Source organism: Lutra lutra, chromosome 6 (assembly GCF_902655055.1).
Source record: "Lutra lutra chromosome 6, mLutLut1.2, whole genome shotgun sequence".
In the NCBI taxonomy this organism is placed as follows: domain Eukaryota; kingdom Metazoa; phylum Chordata; class Mammalia; order Carnivora; family Mustelidae; genus Lutra; species Lutra lutra.
Window position 1 is genome coordinate 12,883,457 of NC_062283.1, and position 24,878 is coordinate 12,908,334.

The 24,878-nt window shown below is 46.0% G+C and overlaps 1 long non-coding RNA gene across 2 annotated transcripts in view; it reads left to right on the forward strand.

Moving 5' to 3' along the window:
- Nucleotides 1-1,499: 1,499 nt before the first annotated feature.
- The window catches only part of LOC125103091 (uncharacterized), a 148,354-nt gene continuing 124,975 nt past the window's right edge, over nt 1,500-24,878 (forward strand). For both annotated transcript variants that reach the window (XR_007128282.1, XR_007128281.1), the window contains exon 1: nt 1,500-1,570. This is a non-coding gene — a long non-coding RNA (uncharacterized LOC125103091). The remainder of the gene's footprint in view (nt 1,571-24,878) is intronic.

Consider the following 24,878-nt stretch of genomic DNA (forward strand, 5'->3'; position numbering starts at 1 on the left):
ATATTCTTTCCTACGCCCTCTTTCGAAACTTGATTGCCACTACTGAGCTTCTTATCAAACTATTTTTTCATGCATAGCGAAAAACAAACTTCAGAACAGGTTTTGCTGGATTTGCAAAAAATGCCAATTATTGGACTCTAAATTAAAGAGTCTAAAAAGTGTTGTGGAAATTCAAGTCCATTACCATTTATTCATAAGGATAAATGACAATCAAAACAGTATCTTTGGTGGATTAAGTGTGTTTAAACAAATAGTTAACTGTAATGCTAGAGGATTAGTATTTTTGGAGGACTCTATTTTCGAGGGAGATTTAGCTGATATTCTTTTGATAATCCCTATTTTTCCCTGGCAGTGGATGTCTGTATTTGCTTTGGAAATAGCCTTTTAATATATTGGGTTTTAACTTTACACATGGAGTACAGTGTGAGAAGTTCTGTTTCTGATGTAAAAATTTATCAGGTTAAGCTTAGGAAATGACAGAATAGGGTTTTTTTTCCCCCCCAAATTCCTTTAGACCTAAGATAGAGAATCTGAAGATCTCAGTCTAATCATGATATGTGTTAATATAAGAATCTAATCTATCTTTACATTTAAAAAAATCATATCTACTATTAAGAAAAATGATCTGAAACTTCTGGTGTCATCCTGGGACATTGTCCAACAAGCCCATCCCAGGATTATTTAATTCACTTGAAAATGTACTTTTGCTTGATTTATTTATTTTTTTTTTAAAGATTTTATTTATTTATTTGACAGAGAGAGAGATCACAAGTAGACAGAGAGGCAGGCAGAGAGAGGGGAAGGGAAGCAGGCTCCCTGCTGAGCAGAGAGCCCGATGCGGGACTCGATCCCAGGACCCTGAGATCATGACCTGAGCCGAAGGCAGCGGCTTAACCCACTGAGCCACCCAGGCGCCCCGTACTTTTGCTTTAATTACTGTTCACTCTTGATTAGGGCTCAGACTTGGTGAAGTTGCGTGTTAACTTAGAAACATTTGTTCAGGAGAGCAAAAATAGTTTTCTGACTGGTGGAGAAGACAACCTCTCTGATGCTTAAAGATTTATTGTCCTTTATGTCATTAACTCGTTTGGTGTCTCACTCAGGAAACTTATTTTGGCATATCCTTCTTGGTTGACCATATAAACCTCTGTTCTTTAAATTCTCCTCTGAACTAGCTCTGTCATCCTTGCTGGTCCCTCATCAATGGATTACACTGTTTGATACACGCTTTACATCTGTAAAAGTTTCATTGTTTTTCACTGTTTGAGAATTACCTGTCTGGGTTCTTTTTTTCCTTAGTGTTCCAAAGTCAAGCATGTTTTCTTCGTGTATAAATGACATTTGGCTTTTATTTTGCTCCTTTTTTAAATTGCAGTTGTCAATAATAATGATTCAAATACTCTTTCACCTGTGAAGTTAGTTTATTAGACTGACCCCCAGCAGGATATTCAATTTATCTAGATAATAACTGTTGTGTTCGTTCTTCTTGCTCCTGGTATAGGGGATGCTGGGGGTGAAGGATTCATTCCACTGCCTTCCTCTGGAGCCTCTGAAGCCTAGTGGGAGAGAGGTAAGACCTGTCCTGTGTTGAGTGCTAAGTCGGAAGTTTGCATCATGCAAACAGTCCAGGTTGATGTAGCTCAATGAGGCTTTAAGTTCTATTTTCACCAGAAGGGAGAACATAGGCTTATCCAAAGGGTTCACTTAGTCCTTCTTGAGACCAACAGCATGTGAATATGGCAGCAGCAGAAGAAAGTGCATCTCTTTGGCTCTGAAATCAGATGGACTTGGAGTGGAATCTTGACTCCTTCATCTGCTAGAACGTCACCTTGTGATTTGGCGCAACTGTCAAAAGACTCGGTTTTCTCAACTGTCAAATGGGGATAATAGTACCGACATACACATCTACCTTGACTTACAAGGGCGTTATGTCCCGATAATTCCATCTTAAGCTGAAAATTTTGTACTTTGAAATCGCATTCTATCCACTTAACTTATTGAAGATCATAGTTCAGCAAAGCTTACCTTAAATGTGCGCAGAACACCTCCATCAGCCTATAGTTGGGCAAAATCATCTAATGCAAAGCCTGTTTTATAATATAGTGTTGGATATCTCCTGTAATTGATTGAACCCTGTACTGAAAGTGAAAAACAGAATGGTTGTGTGGGGGCAGAGTGCTTGTCAGTGTGTCCATTGTTCCCCCTTGTGATTACAGGGTGACTGGGCACTGTGGCTCGCCATTCCACATCACAGGAGAAAACTGCATTGTGTATGGTTGGCCTGGAAAGAGATCAGAATTCACAATGTGAAACATGGTTTCTGTTGAATGTCTATTGCTTTTACATCATCATAAAGATAAAAAAAAATAATCAATTGACCCAGAGTAAGTTGGAGACCATCTGTAGAGGATTATTGGTGCAGATGAAATGACATGGACTCTGTAGGGTTGATTCACTGTGTTGGGAGTGCTCAAACCCCACCCATGAAGGTCTTCTGGGAGGTGAACTTTAAGCCTTTGAAATATCCTGTCTGCTAAGAGTGTCTCTTTATTTGGGGCCTTCGGCCATGCCATAGAGTTTATGCTCACCAATGGATTTGTGATGGAGGCCTTGGGTCACACCATATCTGCCTGAGTTCTGGAGGGGTTGAGACTGAGGAGCGGAGGTCAGCCATCCAGTCTCTCCATGCCTATGTGACGGACTAGCAATAAAAACCCTGGACACCAACGCTCCAGCGACTTCCTTGGTTGAGAATACTCTGTACCTGTTGTCATACATTGTTGCTGGGATAAGGAAGCATTGTTCGTACAGCCTCAGTGGAAGGGAGCACTGGAGGCTCACACCTGGTCTTTCCTGGACTCTGCTCTGCATGCCTCTATCTTTGCTGATTTTAATCTGTATCCTTTTGCTGTAATGGTAACCATGAGCAAAGCCGCTTACCTGAGTTCTAAGAGTCCTTCTTGTGAAGGATTGAAACTTAGGATGGTTGTAGGGACCCCCCCAATACAGTAAAAGAAGTGCTTTGCTCAGTGTCTGACATAGAGTAAATTTGCTTTCATCTTTTTTTTCCCCCCAAAGATTTTATTTATTTATTTGAGAGAGTGGCAGAGGGAGAGGGAGAAGCAGGCTCCCTGCTGAGCAGGGATTCCCACCTGGGGGCTCAATCCCAGGACTCCGGAATCATGCCCTGGGCCAAAGGCAGATGCTTAACTGACTGAGCCACCCAGGTGCCCCAAATATGCTTTCATCTTTACCTCACTTTTGATTCTTGGTTTGTCCAAGATCTCAGATCTCTTATGACCCTTTGGGTCCACTGCCTGCTGTTTTCTATTATTATTATTATTTTTTTCTGTTTGACTAAGAATGGTTCTCTGGACACTTTGTATCCAACCTGCAATGGCTGGCTGAAGATAGCTCTTCTGTAGGTCCCTGCATGTTCAGGTCTAATAGGCTGTGGCCTGAGCTGACTTTCTCTTTCTAGTGTACTTCCATGCCCCACCTCGCCACTAGACTGTAATTCACACCAGTCAAATGATGCTTCCTCTTTCCTTGCCATCCACAGAGCCTTGCACCTGTGATGACAGCATCGTCCCGTGGGAAGCACCTGGGTTTTAGAGTTAGAAACAGTTGGCTCGGGTGCAGCTCGGCTATCCACCTGCTACATGCGCTTGGATCAGCCCCTCTGAGCTCCAGCTTGCACGTGTGCACAATGAGACTTATCATCCCTATTCCTTGGGGTTACTGCGAGTTTGATGGCCTCCTTGCCAGCTTGGACCTAAGACTATGCAATGCCAGCCTTTGAGTTAGGTGGCCTGCTTCCAAAGGGCATTTGTGATCTTTATGCAGATAAACCGTCTCTAACAGTTATGGAATGTTAGGGGACACTGAGGATAGGCTTTGGCCCCATCCTCTGATTTGCACGGGCTCTCAGAGTTTCTTAGGAAAGCACATGAACTCCACCGACAACCAGGGTTCGGAAAGAAACAGACACAGCAGACGGACTGCAGGGTAAGACAGGCAGTAAATGTCAGTTTGCAGGTAGGTGTTACTACTGCTGGGGTTGGGTAGAATCATGAACTATACACCAAATTCTATTCTAAGCCACGAACACGTACAGACTCCTTTCATCTTCCTAATTTGTATAGAAGAGGCCACGTTTGAATTTTGAAACCCGAGGCCCAGAGAACTTAAGCAACTTGGCTGAGGCTACCCAGCCGGTAAATGGCTGGGACCGAGCGCCAGGCGATCTATAGCCATGCTTTTTACCATTGTACCATATGGTTCTAATTGAATGAACTCTTGGCCACAGTGCCAGTGCATTCAGTGCAGGAGTGGTAAAAATAGAACTCTTTATTACTGGAAACATAATAAACTCTCCTGGGGGAAAGCTTTCTCAGAGAATTGGGTGGTAAAATTTAAGCCGCAGCAGCACGAGAGGCCCCCTGCCCCTGTGGTGCTGGATATGCAAGGAGGAGAGGGCTTCTCCCTGCTGATGGAGAGAGAGGTGGGTCCTAGAGATTGGCAGACAGGGAGCATGAAGCCTTCAGGGAGCAGCAGAGGGCACAGAGGCCAGCATCTCTGTGGCTGGGGATAGATCGGATGCCCAAATGCAGAGCGGGCCCCCTCTCTAGAGTTCTGTGATAATGGGAGGAACTCATAATGCTGGCAGGTGAGCCCTCCAGTCCAGAAACCAGAGCAGCACGTCCCCTTCATGTCCTTGGACCACTTCTGTATTGCAGTATATGAAAGGAACAGGACAAGTGCAAGCCAGGTGTCAAGGTTAAGGAACATTGCTAAGCTGATCCCGCCCCACGACCGGGATCAAGAAGGGAAATGTAACCGGCGCCCAGAAGCTCGTCCTTTTGCCTCTTCCTGCTGCCATCCCTCCACGACACGCTGCCACCCCGACTTTTAATGTCTTTGCTTCATTTTGCCTGATTGCGGTCTTTTGTTTTCCCCATGATTCTAAATTGCTTTATGGAGTTAAAAATTTTACAAACTGAGGAACTGTGTGTGAGAGAAGAGAAAGGTGTCTCTTATGAAGTTTCAGCTGCATGTTTTGGTAAAGACAAGATACAGAGAGTTGGTAAAAACAAAACAAAACAAAACAAAACAAAACAAAACAAAACAAAAAAACCCTGCTGTCAAAGTATGTGTAGATGGGGCAAACAAAAAAGATGGTGAGAAAGAATAAAAATCTCAAGGGATACTACACACGAAAATTGCTTTGCAAGTATCTTTAGACTTTTGTTTGGCTTTTAGGAAGCCCAAATTGGAAATCACAGAAAATGCATTTCTTAGATCATCAAAGAGTAGATCCCCATTTAAAAAAATAAAATAAGGCCTAAGCCTCACAACAAATTATTGGTAGGTGGAGGTACGTTTTTAAGTTTTAATGTAAAATGCTAATGTGTGTATCATTTTAAATGATTCCTCACTTTTTTTTTTAAGTAGACACCACGTCCAGCATGGAGCCCAACACGGGGCCTGAACTGATGACCCCAGCTGAGTTCAAGAGTTGTTCACTCAACCAGTCAGTCACCTGGGCTTCCCGAATGATTCCCCCTTTAAGAGGCTCTTTTCCCCCTCCAGCTTTATTGAGATACAACTGCATATACCATTGTGTGTGTTTAAGGTGTAGAAAGTGATGATTGGAAACACATACTTATTGTGAAATGATTATCACAGTAAAATTAGTTAACACACCCGTCGCCCCACATAAGCACCATTTTGTTGTTGTTAGGGTGAGAACATTTGATATCTATGCTCATGAAAGACTCAAGTATGTAATACAGATTCGTTGACCATAGTCACCATGCCGGACATCGGATCCCCAGAACTTACTCCTCTTGTAACTGGAAGGTTGTATCTTTTTTTTTTTTTTAAGATTTTATTTATTTATTTGACAGACAGAGATCACAAGTAGGCAGAGAGGCAGGCAGAGAGAGAGAGAGAGAGGAGGAAGCAGGCTCCCTGCGGAGCAGAGAGCCCGATGTGGGGCTTGATCCCAGGACCCTGGGATCATGACCTGAGCCAAAGGCAGAGGCTTTAACCCACTGAGCCACCCAGGCGCCCCCCCCCTTTTTTTTAAGATTTTATTTATGGAAGGTTGTATCTTTTGACCAATACCCACTCATTTCCCTCACCCTCCTGCCCCTGGCAACCACCATTCTACTGTGTTTCTTTGAGTTTGGCTTTTTTAGATTCCATATACAAGCAAGAAGATGCAGTATTTGTCTTCCTCTTTCTGACTTACTCTCACTTATCGTCATGCCTTGAGGGTTCCTCAGTGTTTTTGCAGATGGCAGGATTTCCTTTTTTTTTTTTTTTAAGATTTTTTTTTTTTTTAATTTATTTGTCAGAGAAAGAGGGAGAGAGAGCGAGCACAGGCAGACAGAATGGCAGGCAGAGGCAGAGGGAGAAGCAGGCTCCCCGCCAAGCAAGGAGCCCGATGTGGGACTCGATCCCAGGACGCTGAGATCATGACCTGAGCCGAAGGCAGCTGCTTAACCAACTGAGCCACCCAGGCGTCCCAGGATTTCCTTTTTTATGGCTGAATACTATTCCATAGTCTGTGTATTCCACACTTTCTTTATCCATGCATCCATCAATGGACAGTCAGTTTGTTCCCATGTCTCGACTCCTGTGAATAAGGCTGCAAGGGACACAGGCATGTAGATATCTCTTCAGGACAGTGGTTCCATTTCCTTTGCATATGTACTCAGAAGTTGGATTGCTGGATCATACTGATTTTATCTTTATATAAGTGGAACTATTCTTGCATTTTCTTTCCTGTCTTTCTTCTTTTGTATAACTTTATGTCCATGCAATTCATAGTGATAGGGGGTAGAATGTGGGTTCATTCCCTCTTGTTGTGGCTTAGTGTTCCACTGAGTAAATATACCACAGCCTTTCCATCCATTCCCTTGTTGATGGGCACTGGGGAGTAGTTTCCAGCTGGGGCCCCATCCCCTTTTGAGGACTCATAGAAAGATGCAGGAAGGGGGGAAGGTTGAGAACCATTTACTGGTGGAACTAGAGGGAAATTCTTATGGTAATTGCCTTGGGACTCACAACAGGATTCTCAAAAATATTTGGGGAAGAGGAAAGCGCAAACAGGATCCTGGAGTCCTGAGATGAGGGGTTGACTGTAAATGTGCCTTCCTTTATAGTCGCCCTCTGCAGAAGCCTACTATGTGTGGCTTATTAGGACTGGAAGCAATGAAACGCCTAACCTGGCACCCGGTGAGTAGAAGCTGTGGATATTGTTCTGTGCACACTGAATGGCTCTCGTTAACTTTATGAATCAATATTTTTGTGCGATAGAAATGGGATATGGTAATGAGAAGGCGAAAGTTATGTGAAACTTAGGTCAAGTGGGTACTATTTTCATCTGTACTGGAGGCCCCAGAGGCCTATAGCAGATGGAGAGGGCTTTGGGCACATAGGACAGCCCTTTATTTTAGCACACAGAGGCCTAGAGAGTTTTGTGACTTGCCTCTGAGAGGCTCTCAGTGATTGTTTTGGCCTAAAAAGTCAGAGCCAGGAGCCCTGGTCAAAGTGAAAGCAACACACCTCATCCCAAGATGCAGGGCTGAGGGGTAGGGGGATTCACGGGTTCTCAGAGTCAGTTTGTTGAAGGTTGGGTGGCAGATGTCCTCAGGATCATCTGGAGTCAAGGTCTGGGATGTTCCCGGACTCTCTTCTTGTGTCTCAGTAGGGTTTTGTCCTCTCAGAAGGCTTTCATCACAGAGCTGGAAGGAGGGCTGTGGGTGGCTTCTGGCAGCTCAGCCTCACTACCAGAGGGGCCCCATCTCTCTTCTTCAGTCACTAAAATTAGGGAAAGACTCTGATTGGTCTTGTTGTGCCTTACTCTTCCCTTGTGACTTGGGGAGCGATGGCAGCCTCCTTTAGAACTATGTTTTTTTTGAGGGGTGGGGAAGGAACAGTTTCCCCAAAGAAGAGGAGTAGTATTTCCAGGAGAAAGGGGTACCAGGCAGGAAAAAAACTAGGTACTCACTATTTCAGCCAAGATACTTTGGTTGCATGTAACAAATCCTAGCCTGAACTAATTTAAACAGCAAAGTCAATTTATTGGCTCACATTACTTAAAGCGTTCAAGGTAGATCCTAGCTTCAGGAGCATTTTGATCAAGTTCAAGTTCCTTCTCTCTGTGATTTCCTTTTGTTGGATATTTCCTGCTGTGTGTGTTAATTTCGTTCTTAGGCTAGCTTCTAGGATAAGAAAGATTATTCATGTTGTCAGCTGAGGTTCTGAGATTCATTCTGACTGGACTGGGTTAGGTCACAAACTTAGCCCTGACTGACTTTATTGTACTCAGATGACAGGGTACACTCATTGGCTTTTCTGAGTCAGTTGGCCCACCTATGGAGCTATGGTAGAATTGGCTTCCATAGAAGGGAAAAGCGTGGGTGCTCGGCTGGAGGAGCGACCAACAGGGACTCGCTTTCTCACCGAAAAAATGAAGAGAGGTTAAAAGACATCACCCCAAGGGGTGCCTGGGTGGCTCAGTGGGTTAAAGCCTCTGACTTCGGCTCAGGTCATGATCCCAGGGTCCTGGGATCGAGCCCTGCATCAGGCTCTCTGCTTGGCAGGGAGCCTGCTTCCTCCTCTCTGCCTACTTGTGATCTCTGACTGTTAAATAAATGAATAAAATCTTAAAAAAAAAAAAAGACATCACCCCAAACCACACACCTAGTAGATTGTGTGTTATAAGACTTGATCTGAGTCTACCTGATCCTCAAGGTCATGAGCATTTGACTACATCTTCTCTCCTAAGAAGCTGTTCTACTTAGCAATTGCTGCATTACATACTATGCCGAACACAGTAGCTTAAAACAAATTATGATTTCTCATAATTTTGTGATCTGGGCTGAGCTCATCTGGGCAGTTACTCTATTCCATAGTTCATCTGCTTGGTCTGGATTATCTGAGATGGCTTTTTCATTCACATGCCTGTGCTTCTGCTGGGATGGGCTGGATGAGCTGGGTGAGGTAAGGCATTGATCTCTCCCGCTGAGCTCCCCGGTGGGATGGATGGACTTCCGCATATGATGGCCCAAGCCTTCAAGAACAAGCATCCCTTCCAAAAGGATAAGACTTTGCTTGTGTCATCCTTGCCAATGTTCACTGGTCAAGGCGAGTCACATGGCTAGGCCCAGAGCCAATGTGGAAGGAATCTACACAAGGTCGTCAATATCAGAAGGCATAGGGTTGTTGGAGGCCACCCAGTGTAAAGATCACAGGGCCTACTTCGTTCCCTTCTGTGAATATAGAAACTATTTTGTGATAAGGCAAAGAGCAGAAACCTCTTTTTAAACTTCTCTCTTCTGTGGAGGAAATGAGTATTCATCATGAGTCCCGTCAGAGATGCAATGTCCCATCACAGTTCTCATCAGTGGGACATCAGCGGAACGCTGCGGTTGTGGCCACCCAGCTATCCTACCACAGAGTCTGTGGACCGCTCTACAGCTAATGGCATTTGCAATTTCCGTTACAACCTGCTCTCACAATATAAATTGTCCCAGATGTGCACTGTGGAGTCTGGAGTTTTATTTTTATTTAGTCTTACTTTTTTTTTTAAACATAGGCTGAACTTTAAGATGTTTGACTTGGGTTTTTCCCCCCTTAGCTTTTATTTGGAGAACTTCACGTGCCTGAAGCTGTGGTTGGATGCCGTATATTTCATTGTCTTTTTCAGACACCCAAGGCATATGTTTTACTTTTGGCATTTGGCTGGGAAGGAAAAAAAAAGGAGAGTATTTTAGAAGGGAGGCCATTTGTCACCTACCTAGTGGTCTCCCATAAGGCTGCAGTGTGCTATTCAACTAATAAATGTCTCATCTCTGCTTCCCAAGGACCTGGATAATCTGTCTCCTTCTGACTGGTTGTGGGCATTCTATTTCTTCTTTTGGAAAATACAACAGCTTTAAAATTGGTATCTTTTTCCTATAAGGCTTATGGACCTTGGGGCACCTGGGTGGCTCATTTGGTTAAACGTCTGACTCATGATTTTGGCCCAGGTCATGATCTCTTGGGCTATGAGACTGAGCACTGAGTTGGGCTTTGAGCTCATTGGGGAGTCTGGTTTAGATTCTCTCCTTCTGTCCCTTCCCCCACTCCTCTCCCTCATGCTCTGTCTCTCAAATAAATAAATATATCTTTAAAGCTCATGGACCTCATTTTATTTCTTTCCTTTTCTCTTTCTAATGTGAAATCAGCTTAGATATACTCAAGTTTCTCAACCTCAGGGTTAAGATTTGTCAAGATCAATATTCTTAACATCATATACATTTTTCTCGAGGGGGTGTGAGGATATTTATTTTTACTTCATTTTCCCTCCAAGAGACATGGCACAGTTTTCTTAATTCAGCTCTGCTTCTTTCTACATGTGGATGCTGTTTTTAGCATTTTATTATCTCTATCCTTTCTCTCTTTTTTAAAAAGGATTTTATTTTTAAGTAGCCTCTACACCCAACATGGGGCTTGAACTCACAACCTTGAGATCTAGAGTTGCATGCTCTACCAACTAAGTCAGCCAGACACCCCTTTCTCCTTTCATTTTAAATATCTGAGTTCTGCTCTTTGATCTTGCTTGGCACTTTTGGAGGAACTTATTCTATTGCTGTATCTACACCATTTTAGCGGTTTCTCTAACTCTGGTTGCATGGCTCATAAAGAAGAAATAATTTGAGAGTGTCGTATTCCTGGTGACTCTCAGTGGTAGTTTTGAAGTCAGATGATGGCTCCTTCTGGTAGATTTCCAGACTATTTGCAAACAGTGAGTCAAATTACTATCCTAGTCTAGAAAATAAAAATTGGGTATCACGTTCCCTTTTCGGGGTGCTTGGAGACGCCATTAAAATACCTATAGGTTTTGGTATTTCTGGGTCTGTAGAATGAATTTCCTGTGTTCACTGGGGATGGCCTAGGTTAACCCGTAAACTGTTGTTGACCACTGGATGGTAACCGGCTCCTGGCTCAGTGCGGTTGAGAACTGTTTGAAGGGCGACAGATCACATGATGCTGAGATAATTTAGGGCCTTTGCCACTTAACTTGAGCAGAGCCACTGATGGATGTTCTAGTGGCATGGAAGTGGGATATTGTCTCTCCTGGGGCTGAAAGGAATTTGAGATATTAAGTCTATTCTCATTTATTAAATGATGCTTTTCAGCTAAATGAGACTCCTTCCTGGCTAGGAGCAATTTCCATGGATGATTCCCAAGTTTGGTAGGGTTTAACCACCCCTTTTGGATGTCTAAGCCAAATTCTATCCATCAGAGTTGATGAAGCCTCCATCTTGGTCTCTCTTTTTTAGGGGTTATAGGGGGCCCTGGCCAGGCTCATTTTTATGGAAAAATTTGCACAGCCCTAGCGGTTTGTGTTCTCATTCCACAGTAGAGTTGCTGTTTCCCAGCTCATAGAGATCTAGATGGGGCCATCAGACCAACCAACTAAGTTCTGGTCAGTAGAAGGTGGGCAAAACTGATGAAACCACTTCCAGAACTTACCCAGACTTTCCTGAGTGATTCTATATGTGCATTCTTTCCTTGGGGATGCCAGCTTATGTCCACTCCCAGGGCCAAGGTATGAGGGCTATGGGTAGAAGATGGCGGAGTCTCTGTCCCTAAGCACGCTGTGTTCCCATTCCTCTGTTTCCTGTCATTAGGCTTTATGTGAGAAAAAAAGAACTCAATATTTTGTTAAGCCTCTGAGTATTTGTAGTGAACATGGTATGATAGGTACCCATGATTACTGAACTAATACTTGGGAGATTTCTTACCCTTTATGGGCTGTTGGCCAATACCTCCCCCTTGGCCATCCCCCCACGAGGAAGAGTCAGGAGACAACAAGAAGGCACATTCAGTGAGGCCTTCCCTTGGTCTAAGCAGTTCTTCCCTTTACAAACTTGTTAAAGCTCGTGAGTGGAAATGATTGATACCCTTGAGTTTCATTTCTGCCTTCCTCTGAACCAGGGCCTGGCTCTTTCCAACCTGAGCCTAAGACAAAATTGCTTTTTGATGACTGTTTTCTGTTCTCTATGTAAGTGACAAGCATTTATTAATTCCTTGTTATCTATCTAGCCCTGGGCCAGGACTGAGAGAGACGGCAACGAATACAGTTTCTCTTTCCAAAGGTTTTATAAATTAAATAGAGAAGCAAAAGATCCATACAGAAACCAACCACAGGATAATGCGATGTCACACGTAAGCAGATTCTATAGGAATTCAGCAAAGGGAAAGATCCCTGTGGACCGGGCTTGGTTGGAGAAGTTACTAGTAGATATAAGGATGTTATTTGGTCCTGGAGGGAGCCTGAGTACCAGAATATGAGCAAGAATGGGTCCTGATGTGAAGTCTCATATGCCCTGCTTAGCATCACCTTCTTTGGGGAGCGGGGGAGTTAGGTTTGACCCAACAATGAGGATGGAGTTAACTGGAGAGGGTAGGAGGGGTTGGGGAAGTGACTGAGGTTGACACTGTGTCACACAGGGCTCCTCTGCGGGGAGGACTTCTAGGATGGGGACAAAGAGCCTATGGTCTGGTTTTCCTTGTTCAGGGCCTGGGGGAGATATAACTTCTCTGGAGGCCCTGTTCATAGCATACACCCCCCATAACCCATGGTGTGTTGAAGCCAACTTGTATTGGCTTAAGAGAGTCAACCAACAGATTTGCAGAAATTTTGCCAGCCAGGTGTTAAATACATGTATTAATATTTAAATTAAACTAGATAGGTCTTTTTTGGGGGGGGGGAGATTTTATTTATTTATTTGTCAGAGAGAGAAAGCGTGTACAAGCAGGGGGAGTGGAAGGTAGAGGAAGAGGGAGAAGCAGGCTCCCCACCGAGCAAGGAGCCCGATGCCAGACTCGATCCCAGGACCCTGGGATCATGACCTGAGCCAAAGGCAGACACTCAACTGACTGAGCCCCCCAGGGATCCCTAAACTAGATAAGTTTTATACGAACTTAAAATTAAGAAAATTATATTAAAACAAAAATGATCGGGGCGCCTGGGTGGCTCAGTGGGTTAAGCTGCTGCCTTCGGCTCAGGTCATGATCTCGGAGTCCTGGGATCGAGCCCCGCATCGGGCTCTCTGCTCAGCAGGGAGCCTGCTTCCTCCTCTCTCTCTGCCTGCCTCTCTGCCTGCTTGTGATCTCTCTGTCAAATAAATAAATAAAATCTTTAAAAAAAAATAAAACAAAAATGATCAATACCCAAAACTCATCACTTCCCTGACTATGTTTTTCTATTATTTCTATTTCTATTTCTTTTTCTTTTTTTTTTTTTTAAAGATTTTATTTATTTATTTGACAGAGATCACAAGTAGGCAGAGAGGCAGGCAGAGAGAGAGGAGGAAGCAGGCTCCCTGCTGAGCAGAGAGCCCGATGCGGGGCTCGATCCCAGGACCCTGGGATCATGACCTGAGCCGAAGGCAGAAGCTTTAACCCACTGAGCCACCCAGGCGCCCCATCTATTTCTATTTCTAACTCTAGAGGTTATTGAGAATTATTCTAGCTGTATGGTAGTTTTATGGATTGAATGATGTCCTCCTCCCCCACCCTGCAAACTCATATGTTGAAGTTAAAGTCACTAGTCTTGGAATGTGACCTTGTATGGGAAAGGGGTCGTTGGAGATGTAATTACTTAAGACGAGGTCTTTAGGGCAGGACCCTCATCTAATATGCCTGGAGTCCTTATCAAAAGGGGAAATTTGGACACAGCCATGAATGCAGGGAGAATACTGCATGAACATAAAGACGGAGACTGGGCCATGCTGCAGAAACCAAGGAACGCTGGGATTGCCAGCAAACCATCAGAAGTGAGGACAGGAGCAGGGCACAGAGTCTCCCGTACCTCGATCTGGACTTCAGCCTCCAGCACTTCAAGAAAGACATGTCCGTTGTTAATACACCAGTGAGCTGTGTTTTGTGACGGCAGTCCCAGCAAAGAGGTGTGGAAGGGTGTGCTCCCATGTACCCTGTCCTCTAAGCTCAGTCTCTGACTTCCCACAGAGAGCTTGCCGTCAGCCTCAGAGGCCTGATTTTCAAAGAAACACCACCAATCAGGGTTGATTCATTGTTTCTTTTTTGAACAATCTTTTTTGAAGATTTTATTTATTTCTTTATTTGAGAGAGAGAGAGAGAGCGAGCATGAGAGTGGGGAGGGTCAGAGGGAGAAGCAGACTCCCCACTGAGCATGGAATTGCACGCGGGACTCGATCCTGGGACTCTGGGATTAAGACCTGAGCCAAAGGCAGACTCTTCACCTACTGAGTCCCCCAGGTGCCCTTGAGTCATTGTTTCATCCATGGTCTACACAAGGGGCTGGCTAGCTGCCTCCTGTGGGCCAGATCTGGGCCCCTGCCTGTTTTTGTGTGCATGTTACTGGAGCACAGCTGAGCCCATCTGTGTACAGGTTGCCCGTGGCTGCTTTCAGAGTCAGCAGTCCTGACAGAGATGGTACCGCTCACAGAGCTGACCATGTTGAATATCTGGCCCTTAAGAGCAGAAGCTTGTTGACCCTTGGCCTAGAATGGAGAGAGTGATGGAGGGGGCGCCTGGCTGGCTCAATCGGAGGAGCTGGTGATCTAGGGCTCTCAAGTTCGAGCCCACACTGGGGGCAGAGATCACTTAAAAAAAGAAAGTGTTGGAGATGATGTTAGAAATATAGATTTAGGTGTACCTGTGTGTGGCTATTACATTGTGATGGCACAAAAAAATTGAGAAAATATTCTAGTGCTTGAAATCTAGGATCTGATTCTGCAAAGAAGTGCCTCTTCTCCTGGGCCAACAAGTGAAGTTCTGACATGCATATTTGTCATTTTGTTTTCCTCTTTCTCACTTGTGTAAATAAAAATATCAGCCCACACTCATGTCAAAACTACACTTGTGTGTGTGTGTTTAAGATTTTATATATTACTTGACTTAGAGTGAGAGAGAGCGCGCGCGTGCACAAGTAGGGGGAGGGGCAGAGGGAGAAGCAGGCTCCCCGCTGAGCAGGGAGCCTGACTCATGGCTTGATCCATGAACCCTGGGATCATGACCTGAGTCAAAGGCAGACACACAACCAACTGAGCCACCCAGGCGCCCCCAAACTACACTTGTTTGTCGGTTTGTCAGCTGCCACTCTACGTTTGTTAAGATATGAAAGTCACTGATCAGTGGAAGCATCCCTAAGAGCCAACTTGATGTCTTTGTATACCCGTAAAGTTTGTAATAAACCTTGGTAGATATACAACTGCACCGAGTTTCTCCTTCAGAGAGCCAACTGTTGTGCCCTGAGCTCTGTGTGACGCCCATAGCCGAGCAGAGGCCGCCCAGTTCATGGATCGGCTACAATGCCTTTGGCCTTGGCTCCGTTTCCCCGCTGCGTCACTCTGGCTGTTGGTGAGCATTTGCACTAGAAAAGCTCGGTGGCCCCAAGAAGCCGGGCCTGGCTAAATTATACTCTGAGTGCCAAGTGTTCATGGGTGAAGTGGGTTTGCTGGCAGGGAATGTGAATCCGGGCTTGGATTCCCACCAGCCATACAAGTCCTTGGGCCAAGGGAGCCACAGGGTAAAAGGGCTGGTTTCAGAAGCTGAGCGTACAGGCTTGGAAGACCAGCCAGCAGGCCGCTGCAGTCTGGACCTTAAAAACCCGCCTCAGGACCTTGGTGGCTCTGTGGAGTCCTGTTTTCTGACATTTGTAAGGAAGCCTTGCAGAATGTTAAGAAAAAGGATCCTTGCTTGATTGGGGAAGTCTCAGTGCACTCCCAGAGCTTGCAAAACAGAGAAATAGAAAGGCATTCTGAAAAGCTTTGCCAAGTGGCTGTTGTGCGGCTTTCTACCATTCCTCTCCTGCTTTCTGGACATTTAGCAGAAACGAAGAAATGGTTTTTCTGTAACCTTTTTTAGTAATGCACAGACATGTGTGGGGGCCTTACTTACTGGGCCTTTGCAGCAGTTGGGAAGGTGTTGGGCTCCACAGGGAACCTCCACAACCCTTTGGGTTTTCCTTTTGCAGAACGTTGCAATCCCTGCCCCGCCTCTGCTGGTCTGTGAGGGCAGGTACTGGGCCACTCTCCACAGTGCCGCAAAGACCCCAATTCTGCCCATGACTTTCTGAACTTCTCACCCATTAGCAAGGTGGTGACTTCAACCAGCATTTTCTCAGATCTTCCCCACCTGCCACCGCCCTCCCCGCGCCACCCCCCCCCCCCCCGCCTCTCCCTACAGCTATATATCACTCACCTCTTCCTTCTGGGCCAGGTTTGATTTTAAGCAAGAAGGATTTAAGGAACTCTAAGTCCGAGCAGATATAAATTATGGAAAATGAGAAGAGGGAGGGCAAAAAAAATGTATGTTATCTGTGATCTGACGGGTGTGTGTTCCTGGAAATGCAGGTTTTCTTCTCCCTTGTTTTCCTCATTGAATGCTCTTGTGTGAAACGTTTGCATGCAAGCTGCTTTTTGACCCAGAGGCCAAATCCCCTTCCTTCTTCAAGACTCAGCTCAAATGCTACTTCCTCAACGTAGGTTTCAGTTGACCCACCAAGTAAAGTGTCACAGGGGTTTCTGGAAGCCGCACAGCCAGGTGAGGGGACAGCAGACACGGTTTCACCCATCAGTGCAGGCTGGAACATTTGGACACTTCCAGGCTCTCCCTCTGGGTGGAGGGCTGGGGACAGATGGGGAGTCCCCCGGGGTTTGTAACTGGTTGTGACAATGACAGAGACACGAGGCGGCCACCCCAAATCGAGCCCACACAGCTAACCCGCCTGAGGTGCACCCTGTCTCCTTCACAGAGGCCTGGGGAATGAAGTCTCTCGCTCCGGGGGTAGTGGGGGCAGGTGCGTGGGTGGGGAGTTACCAAGCTGGCTTCCCCACCAACATCAGGTCACACCCTGCAGGGGGACAGAGACAGAGCTTTCGACTGGCCTGGTTCTTATTTATAATTTTTTTTTTTTTAAGTTTATCTTCCCCTTTTCAAGAAGCTGGCTGTGGTCCCAAGGGAGCCGCCCGGAAAGGTCTCCCTTCCAGTTCTGCATGTGCCCCTGCTCTGGGGGTCTTCACACTGGGAGGAGTGGTCGGTGTCCACGTGGACCACACGTGCCCTCCCGGGAAGCTTTTTCCTTGTGTTGGCAGGCGGGACTCCGCTTGGGTCTCCACTTGGGTCTCCGCTGGAAGAGAGCACCACCCTTGGAGAAGTTCACTTCCTAGGGGCATCCCCGAAGCACGTCTGTTTGTCTTCTGAACTTCTCCGACCACCTTCTGGTCTGGTCCTGTCCACATGTGTATTATGGCAAAGACTAGGATGACTTGTCCTCGAGCGCGGGATCTGCGCCTGACTTATCTTACCTCTTTTGCATTAATGGTGTTTGCAAATCTGTATTTAGCAGGAGACAGAGAAGTTAGTCTGCCTTTAAACCTCGTGGGTCTTATTAAGCCGGGCTCATTTAGATCTAAAACTGATGTTTTCGCGCCACCTTTGTTCCGTCCCAGCTACTACCGATGCTGAAATCTTTTCGAGCATAGGCAATGGGTAGAAACTCACCCTACCACGGAGATCTTAGGAAAAATATTACCAGGCCCTTTATAAAAGTCCCAAACCCAGCACTTTCCTATCTGGAAATGCAGGATTTTTCTCAAGTGCTAAGACTAGGAAAGCAAGCTGGAATGGCAAACACTTGTTTTAAAATTCTTCAAACACGGTAATCGATATTTCTTATTTTTCTTGCTTTCGACACGATTCTCTGCAGAGCTTGGAAAGAGCTCTTTCTGATCCTGGCCGTGGGCTCAGGCCACTGCGGCTGACGGTGTGTTGGAAGAATCCGTTCCTTCTGTTCCTGCTCGTGAATAGCAGGGGGCTGTCGAGGGGTACAGAGATGTGTGTCTCCTTTAGCGAGCAGTTTAAAAAAAAATCAATGACTTTGGAGGGGAAAGTGTGGGGTGGGGGGAACAATATGTATTTTTCATGTCAGCATCTCTGCTCCCCGCCCCCCAGAGCAGCTCCCATTCAGGACCATCACGGGGAGCAGGGTTGAATTTACTTTCACTGGTCAGGTCCCGCTCCAGCGAGACTGGAAATCAGGGGGCCGGGGGTACGGCAGCGTGAACTTAACCGGATCACCTTATGATGTGACCCACGAAGCAAACTGGGGAGCAGTGTCTGTACCCACCAGTGTCTGTCCATGGCTGGGGACGTGAAGATCGTCCTGCTCTCTGTCAGCTGCAGACATACTCTATCAGGTAATGGCTTCTGTGTTGTTGTAGTGACTCCCAGAGCCCCTCGTGCAGGACAGTGGGCGGCCCTTCTGCAGGAAAGGGTGATGTCTCTGGGTTGCCTATGACCTCCCTCCTGCCAGACTTTGCTTCCCCAGGGCAGGGGTTGGGGGTTGTGGGGGAGGAGGCAGATTGAACTGATGGCTCCATTTGCTTACCTGTGGCCTCTCAAGAGCAGGTGCCTCTTCTCTAAGTGCCTTTCTCAGTGCCTCTCGGGCACTAAATCTCTGGGTGCCTCTTCCTGGCCCCAGCGACTCTCTCCAGGGTCTCAGATCGTGGGGGTGAAGTTGGTGTGGGTACATGCGTGAGTGTGTGTTGCTTAGACTTTTGGTCTCCAAAACCGCTAACTAATCTGCCTCCTCTCCTTCTCCTCCCCCTGAAAAAAAAAAGAATTGTTTTTTCCCCCCTCTCTGAAGTTGCTGGCTATTCTGGCCAAGCAGCCTGTTTTATTAAGTTTCGGTGCATCCCTGTCTTGTAGGAAATGCAGACATAGAGGTAACTTGCTGACCTAGAGAGACCAGGTCCTTCCCGGGGCTCGGCGTCATCATGGAGCTCACGGTGTCCACTGGAGGAATGCTGATTTCTTGTTCTCATGCTGGAGTTTTGTAATGACTCTCTTTTAGGGTCGGGATGTGGTTCCACGGTCGTATTACAGGGAGATCCCTCTTGGGGTTTCAGCCACACCAGACCCATGCCTCCCACAAGCGTGCATGCTATTTGGAGAGCGTACAGAGGAACTTCGCCCCAGAAGCTTTTGGAGCAGTGAAGGAGAAAGTGATGTAAACTGGGGATTGTAATGTCATGTGATAAGTTCGGGTGTGTGGCCATCTGTAACACGGATGTTTCCAGGCCCCGTCAGCCTATGGATACAAATGAGGTCAGATTCACTGTCAGAACTCGGATTTCACTGGCTTGTGTCCCTTCCCTGGAATGCAGATCCAGCCAGTTATTTCTGTGAGCCCCTGGGGTCTTCCTCATGTTCTCTGGCTAGGCCCCTGTGATGTCCTTTGTTCCCAGGGCTGCTTCTGGACCTGGCCTTTCTGCTGTTGAAGGTTGCCTACCAACACCCCCAGGCTCCAGCCGACAGGTGCCGCGTTCCTCGCAGACTTCCCTGAGCCGATCCACCCTGGGCTCTGGGCTCCCAGGACAGGCCGCTGCTCTCTATTTTGGGTTGCATTTTGGCTCCTGAGCATGAAGTAGCATGGCTTCTGCTTCTGTGTCTCCACCATCTTTTGAGAAAAGAACTTTGGCTACTGCTGTCTGCTGCCTCCCTTACTGCAGAACGTGCTTATAAATCCACAGGGCCAGGGCCAGAGACTAAAATCCCCCACCCACAGAGTAAGCACCTCCTGGCTGACGTTGCCTCTCTCTATGGCAACGGCAACAAGTCTCTTCCCTGGTTCCCTCCACGCATCACCTCTTTAAACCAATAGCTCCTGCTGTCCACCTCCCATAGTTCTCAGACACACCCAGACCCAAGGCCTCTTAAGTATGTTCTTTTCTTCCTGTCCTCACCATTTTATTTCGGGTCCTCATGACCTCACCTGGACTGCTGCCATCATTTCCCCATTGGCCCCACTGCCACTGGTCTCCCCTCCCCTCCATCCCGTCCCAGAGTTACTTCAATCGATGGGCATCCTTGGATGGGGTCCAGTTGGAGTCTGCCGTCTACAGAATTCTTCTTGCTAGTTAGAGCAAGGCTTCAGGATATCATGCAAAGCACACTGCTTGTTATTGACCTGTTAAATGTTTTTGCATATGTGGTTGTTGTTGTTTTTTTTTTTTTTTCCTTACCCATTTCCAACCAGAATTGGACACGGTTCCTCATTCTACACTGTCTCAACCCATCAAAACCAAGGGCAAAAGGCCATTTGGAATCAGCATCTTTATTTGTCCCCCCTGGGTGTCCATGAAATTTGAGAGGATGACAACTCTTATGGAGAAATTGATCCTTACCCAATTTCAGAAAGAAAGAGTGGATTTAGGCCAACTGTAACCTGATTCACCATGGGCTTTAAGGTCATGTCTGACAGGGATTTATTTTCTGGGAGGTGCTGTCCTGTCCTGGTGCATCATGGAAACCACTAGCAAACAGCAGTGAGGTACAAGAACTCTGGGTATTTTTTTTTTTTAAAGATTTTATTTATTCATTTGAGAGAGAAAGAGAGAGAGAGAGTGCCCAAGCAGGGGGAGGGGCTAAGGGAGAAGGAGAAGAGACTCCCCTGCTGAGCAAGGAGCCAGATGCAGGGCCCAATCCCAGGACCCTGAGATCATGACCTGAGCCAAAGGCAGAGGTTTAACCCACTGAGCCACCCAGGCACCCCAAGAACTCAGGGTATTACTTAGGCAGCTTTGGGTGAGTCAGACTGTGATATAAGAAATCAGGAAACGGAACTTTCCTGAAAGAGATGACTTTTTAGCCTTGACCAATGCAAAAAACTACAACATTAAAAAAAAAAATGTTTAGGCCAGAAAAAACCACAAAGAGCTGCTTATGCAAAATTATCACTTAAGAAAATTTTATTATGATGAATACAAGTTAGATTTTTCTCATTTTCATTTGGAAATGAAGCCTCAACCTCAGGAAGCTCTTTTCTTCGTGTATGTTCCACCAGCTCTGGGGACTCAGATGTGAGGGCGAGGGTCTGGGGGATAGCGGACATCCAGGTCTAGAGGGAATTTTGCCTGTAGGGCTGGAAAATATTTCTCCAGAACCCATCACCCCCAGACCAAGAGGACTTGGGTGTAGGGGAGGAAAATGTGTTCTTCGACTCTCTTAGGGACCCTGGCTAGGTCTGAAAATTAAATCTTCAAGGAGAAGCTAGTAGGAGAAAGGCATACGAATTTATTTAATATGGCTTTATGTGATACAAAAGCTTTCCTAAGGAAATGCAGACTCGTAGAGATGGTTAAACCTGAGTGTTTTTATGCTGGGTGTGATGAAGAGGGCCAGTTGTGGGGAAGCGTGATCGGAAAAGGGTGTGAGGTAAGTGTAGTGAAGTGGGGGAAACTTAGGCCTATATGTTTGGTTCTTCTCGCTCCCCCCCACCATCTGCCCCCATCTTGGAGAGAAGGATGCTCCTTCCCTGCAGGTCTGGGGAAGGTACCTCTCACACCATAGTCTTGTTACGGGCTTCAGGAGAATAGGCCAGGAATGTTACTCTTTTTTTTTTTTTATATTTTTATTTATTTATTTGACAGATCACAAGTAGGCAGAGAAGGAGGCAGAGAGAGTGAGAAGGAAAAAGGCTTCCAGCCAAGCAGAGAGCCCGATGCGGGACTCGATCCCAGGGCCCTGGAATCATGACCTGAGCCGAAGGCAGAGGCTTTAACCCACTGAGCCACCCAGGCACCCCAGGAAGGTCACTCTTGAGTGACTTTCTTGTATCTGCCATTTTCTCATACTCCTTCAGCTTAAGGTACTCAGTATACTGAGGGCCATATTTAGGGCATCATGTGTTTTGAACCCATTCACTGAGGGAAGCCAGGATCTCGGTGAAGGAGGTAACCACCTCCATTCCCTTTATTAAACAAAGAAAATGGCATCATTTTATCCTTTCGGGACTTCACTGAGGTAAACCCTGAGTGTAGGAGACCCAGGGAGGCCAGATTACACAAGGACATCTCCACAAGGGAAGAGGAAATTGCCCTTGTCTCTGAAGGAGGGGTTGGATATAGCACATTCCCAGAGGGGAGAATGGTGTGGGGATAGAAAGGAGGAAGCCATCTTCTGAGACAGAGAGGCCGTGGAAGAAATGTCATGCTGGGACATAGGAACCAACATTTCTAAGCAGGGTAGGACTTTACTGCAGAGGGCTTTGATTGAGCCCTGCAGGAAGCCAGAAGCCTTGGAAGCAATAAGGAGACAGATCTGGAGAGGAAATGCCTGGGTTTGGGGGAGTTGCAATTTGAGATGTGAGAGGTAGGCCAAGATGAATGTGGCCGCCCTGGGAAAAGCTATGGGTGAGGGACAATTTACAGAGGAACCATGCTGAGATTTGGTCTGACTGTAGGAGGCAGGAAAGAGAGCCATTCAAGATGCCAGGGGGCTGGGGCCGGTGGAGCCCAGGTTGCTGCAGACGTGAGAAGCTGGTCTGAAGAGAGCCTTATGTGTTTTGCTCTGGCCAGCCGAGTTTAAGAAATGATGAGAAACCCAAGGGGAGCTCATGGCTGGGGCTGCTGCTTGAACCCAAGGAGGCAGAAACTGGCTCAGGAGTGATGGAACCTGTGAGCAAGGAAAGATGTTCTCTTAGAGAGAGTATTCAGGAAGAAGAGCAGAGGTCTGAGACGGGGGCCTGGGAATGGAAGTTAAGAGAAACCTGTGAAGGAAACAGAATGTTTCTGGTTGATGACTCCCTGGTCCTGCTGCTTGGGACACAGTATCCACCCATCCCAGGACAGTGACTGCTTCAGCTTGTAGCTGGGAGAAGCAGTGCAGGACTGGAAGCCAGAAAGCGATTTAAGACGATTTGTTACACTATTTGACCCGCCCATTTTGGTGTCTAGTTTAGGGCATGATTTTAAACATGGCACCCTCTGTCAGGCTTAATATCAATGTTATCAATTGCTTAAGCTGATATTTAAAAAAAGGAGCCTGTAATTAGGGCTGCCAGATTTGGCAGATAAAAATATAGGGCAACCAGCTAAATGTGAATTTCAGATAGACAACGGAAATTTTTTTTTTAGTATAAGTATATCCCAAATATGGCATGGTCTATACTTATACAAAAATTGTTATTGCTTATCTGAAATTCAAATTGAGCTAAGTATCCTGTTTTTTGTCTGGCAGTTCTCCTGTCCTCTGATGAATCTTCTGACTTCAGCATTAAGGGGTACATGATCACTCCTTTTCTTAGCTGAGAGCTCCCTTCCCCAAGACACAGGGCGTTCTCTTTTCTCCTTCCCTCCCATCGAATCAACTGACGTAATTCAGAATCATCAAGCAATATTCTATAGCCACCAATGCTCCTGACATGGCATGACACATTTTCCTTCACACATGTAATATTAATGGTTTGCAACTTGTTCAGGGGATACAGCACCTGGAAGTCAGGTGTTTTGGGCAGAATATCCTGAACTAAATTCTAAATAATTCTAAATAATACGATAGTATTTGCAGGCAAGCAATAGAAAGACACATAGATTCAAAGTAGAACCATTATGTTTTTAAGTCATTCTATCGATAACTTAGAAACAATTTATTGTGATACTTATTTCTGTGCTCCCTCTTGTGTTTTTACCTTCCCCATCCCAAGAAACCAAGACTTTGTAGTATGAAACCAAGGTGTAATTTATTGGTACCTGGAAGACAGCCCTACCCAGTGCTATGTTGTTTAAGTCGGATGAACTGGGTATTCCAGGAAAGAAAGTGGGTGAAGAAAGTATTTGCAGTTGAGGTGTTGCATTGGCTCTATGTGGATGGGTAGGAAGGGGAGATTCAAAACTCCTCTAAAAGGAGAGGCCAATTTTGGGGTTTCTATGCATGGCAGGTCCCAAGTCCCTCTCAAGATGAGTGCCTTCTAAAGGTCGTGGCCAATTTTCTATGGAGTAGCTGTGAGGGTCCCATAGGTGGTCTGCGGACACAGTGACTACAAGGGAATAGTTTCAGAGCAGAACGTCTAAACTTTGCCAGGCAATCAGTGACAAAGACTCTCTTCTTGACTCAACTTTAGTGAGGCCCCTCTAAGCCAAATATACTTTGACCTTGGGGCTTCAGGGTTTGTCTTTGTTGGACCTGCATTGCCCACTTTTAGCAAGAATCCTGATGGGTCATTTAGAAAGAACCCCCATGCTTAACACCATCCTTTGCATCTGAGCAAACACCTCACCCCATCTTTGGTGTCTGATCGTCCTGGCCCGTCTTCAGCAAGGGTTCCATTAAGCCAATTAGCCAGAATTCCCCCACCTCTGATATCTCCTCTTTGTAAGTTTCCATCCACCAACCCTCTCATCGTGCCCCTAACCATAAATCCCCACTTCCCCTTGTTCCATTCAGTTGTCTCTCGAATAAAATCTTCCTTACCTTCATAATATTTTTTAACACCAGGATTCAATTGTGGCAGGAAGAGGAGTGTTGGCTATGAGCCTTCATGGTTCAGCCTCCTGGTACCTTCCCTCCCTCCTTCTCCCTTCTCCCTGTCCTGGTACCTTGCATGCTCAGAATCCACAGAAGTGGAGATGAATCATGACTAGGACTATATTTCCTGCCAGCCAGGTATGCAGACACCAGAAACAGAATCATTTGTTCAGAAGAATAACCCTCCCCCCATTATTGTTGCCTCTTTGTACCACAGATACACAAACGCTCCTTCCCAGTCTCCTTTTTTGTTTGTTCTTAGAGTCTAAGAGGTCACAAGAACTACAGGTTGAAGGAAAATCTGGAGAAAAACCTAAAGTTGCTAAAATTCTATCCATTAGCCTAATTCAAGCCCCACACTCAAGGTTATGAAAATAATCACCCTCTGAAAAAAATTTTAAATTTAATTAAAAAAATTTTCATTCCAGTGTAGTTAACATACAGTGTCAGGAATTTCAGATGTATAGCCTAGAACAGTTCTATCTTTACTACTCAGGGCTCATCAAGATAAGTGGATACTC